Here is a 3822-nt window from a genome sequence, read left to right as displayed (position 1 = left end):
AACGAAAATTGCTGCTCCTGATATTATACAAACTTCATGTGGAACTTTCTCGAATATGGGAAGATAATAAGAAAAGCTCTTGGAAAACTGTCCTGTCTCTTTTCGTCAAAGATATGCGAAAATATTATATAATTTAGACGTACGCGTATTTCATTCGAAATTTTTCAGTGACGTGAACTCCGCGCACTTCGAAACTTTGGAATATTGCCAACATTGCCATGTGATTTGGTGAGAAATCATTGTGCAATTTTTCTCTATGGTTCATATTTCTATCTCATCACCGATTACCGGTCACTCTAATAATAATAAAAGATTGATTTATGGCTAATAAACATTATTGTGTTGTAGAATATGGAGCTTTTAAATAAATAATTTGAATTTGATGATACAAGCAATTGGGAAGCGTGCAACAGAATATTGTTGCAATTAAGATTTACTCCTATGCTCCCATTTCCGCCTTTCCCTTAATAACGGCCCAAGAAAGGCGAATGTTGGCGCTCTTTGATACATTTTCAACATCGTCACTGCATCGAAGTCGCTATACAGCGAACATTATTACTGCTTCTGGGCCACACACAGCGGTTGCCATTCTTTCAGATTGGTGACGACGTACATTAACCATGGGCCAAGAGCAATTGAGTTAAAGAATAATCGAATCTTTGAAGTTCAGTTCAAATATATTCAGTTATGAGATCAGATTAAAAAAAAATCCATAAATTCCCCAACGCCACCACATTTATTTATTATTATATTATAATAATATATCGGTGACCAATATTGCTTGTAGATGATCATTAATTATTAGAACTCAAAAAATAATCATCAAATGTATTGGTACTTTCAAGCATTGACCATTGACCTATTATCTATGGGCAAAGTGTGTGAAAAATAAAATGAATATCTACCAAATTTTAGCTTGTAGGCACTAAAGTTTGTTTATATGTATGTAAAAAAGAGTATTTTCGTTAAAAAAGAAAAATATCTAAAACACTCTTAACGAAATTAACAATTCTAAAAAATATAATATATAAATCCATATAATAGGTACAATGTCATAGGCAAATAACGTATAAGCTATAAATTAACGAAGTGTTGAAAGACTGTTTTGTCCTGTCTTTTTCATTCTAATATTGTTTACTTAGACACCAGTTCAACATATTATTGTGTCTTTACAATATTAAAATAGAAAATGAAACACAATACTGCAAAACCATTATAATACAATTTTATTATGTGGTATCAGTGATGCCAACTGTACTATATATATACTACAATAATATAATTTTAATTCCGCGAAAAATGTAAAATACTATAATTTTACGCCAAATATACCAAAATAATTTTATATAACTATAATTTTAAAGGATTCAAGACGAAAAATGTTCCTGTACTATACATTTATCAGAAATACTATAATTTTTATGCCTCTGTACTATAATCAGCATAGAAAAGATGGCAGCACTGTGTGGTATACATCCAAATATTCTGTAGGTAGGTATATACCTCTTTTATTATGTAAAGAAACTATGTTATTGTTAAGATACAGGATAATAAATTTTGACTTTTACAATGTAACACTACTAAAATATAAAAAAAGGTATCAGTGGGTCTATTCCACGCATGCGGCTCTTCGTTGGGTTAAGTGTGGCTTCAAATATATATTGATAAAAATATAGGTACATACTTATTTTCTTTCCCCATTATACTTGTATTTTTCTTATATATATGTATTTTTTATACTTTATATAGCAATTAAGATTTGTGTAGAAATATAATTACTTAAATTTTAATTTGTGTACCTATTGAATACGACATGAGAACGTGACTATGGTGTGGCTCTTGTTGACCTCATGTATGCTCGTCCCTGGCATATTCTATACACAAGGCGGCTATCGACGGCTAAAGCGATACATATTATACCACTGTCTATCTCGCTCTAAAAGTGAACACCCCCAAGGGAGGACTGTTAAAACATAGCACTTTTTGGCAGTTTAGACGGATAACTTATTACAACAATTAACCGCCTTAATACATACATACATAATATGATAAACTACTGTCGATAGTCGCCTTGTGTATAGAATAGCTTCGCAGGAGTCATACTTTAATTTGAAATTACTGAAATTCGTTTCAGAGATAAGATTGCTTAGATTATCTATTTGAATTCACGATTTTATAAAAATATTCGATATAGGTCCTATTCTTGCTTTGCAACAAAAAATGGCCAAATCCACCACTGTGTGTATCGATTCCTCGCGGCGATGTCACTTATTGTATTTTTAAGATTCTTTGTTGAAATTCCTGACATTGTTTACTCGCTACTACAACTTATTGTAAATTTCTGCGGGGATTATGTGTGCAAATCAGAATTTCATGGCTATCATTAAAACAATTTTTAAATAGTCATTGTTTGAAAAAGTTTCTGGAGACAAAACAACTTTTTGACTCTTCATATTTGATTAACAGAGCCGAATCTGAAAATAAAATACAATTACCTATATTTCATAAAATATTATGCTATATGTCAGTCCATGGCAAATCTATAAATACTAAAAAAAATCCCGCTAATACAGGCTACCCACAAATTTCTTCATTCATAGAACAAAGTTTATGTAAGCTATCAGTAGCTAACACAGTTTTGTGTTACCTAGTAGCTATATTGAGTTCGAAAAGTACTTTTTATGGGGGAGTGTAATGCTATTGGGGGGTATGTAGTGGCACAATACAAAAAATACAGATTAATTTTATAAATTATATTACAGCTGGTGTTTAAATAATCAATACGTACCTATTTAAAAATAATCACAAGACAAACTTGCAATTATTATTTTTAAAAAGTTTTACAAAATGTACGCTCGTTGAATATTTTCGTCATTATATATTATTTATGGTTATTTTTATCATTTACATGTAGCTTATTAAGTTCTCTCGGATGTACCAGTGATATTTTTGAATACTTTGTAGTTTTTACCTACCTACCTACCTAGTTGAATTAACATTGAAGATTTCATTTACATATAATCGAAACCTAATGACATGAAATCTTTTTTATTTATATCGAAGCCACTTCAGAAACTGAGACTGAACTGACGAATTAATGAAGCTCAGAAGATTGTTACTTACCGTGGGCTTTCGTTTTCGATTATTCGTCAAATCGGCTAAAAAAAACATTATTGCTCAAAAATAACTAAAATAATTTTGTGCCCATATTTGCAAGCGGTAATTTCACTGTAAACCAATAGATTCAACCATTGTTGCATTAATGCAATAATATGTACCAAATAACCTAGACAAGAAAACTACACATTTCTTTGAAACCATTCAATCATAAGGTTTATAATAATTTAAAAAAATACATTCCTATAATACCTAGATTATAATATGATGTTTTTATAATATTGTATAGTTAGATGAATTCTATTGCCTTGGGCGTGCATACTCATTTAATATTATGGATTCTTATTATAATATTATGGTTTGTTAAATCTTTAAATTCGTACGACATATTTGTTATTCTAAGTTGGTGTAGTAATAATTATTGCATATGTACATCGAAACAAACAGAATGGAAATATTTTCTTCGTAGTCAAATCGTATGATACAATAATAATATGTAGTATGATATCGAAATCAAGTATGTAAGGAAGAAATGTGACATGTTACGTGACAAGTTATAATAATTAGTTTTTCCCTAGTTAGTGATAATTATATTATGACGAAATCAGTAAGGTTGTCATTTCATATTATTATTACTATCATGTTAAGTTGCAAATTGTCACTTCGGCGGTTTGACGTTGCAAGCACGTTATGTTTGTGTAAAAA

The sequence above is a fragment of the Rhyacophila brunnea genome, unplaced genomic scaffold, assembly GCF_057557595.1.
Source record: "Rhyacophila brunnea isolate RB1 unplaced genomic scaffold, BYU_Rbru_1.0 scaffold_17, whole genome shotgun sequence".
Classification (NCBI taxonomy): Eukaryota; Metazoa; Arthropoda; class Insecta; order Trichoptera; family Rhyacophilidae; genus Rhyacophila; species Rhyacophila brunnea.
Note: the sequence above shows the minus strand (reverse complement) of the source record.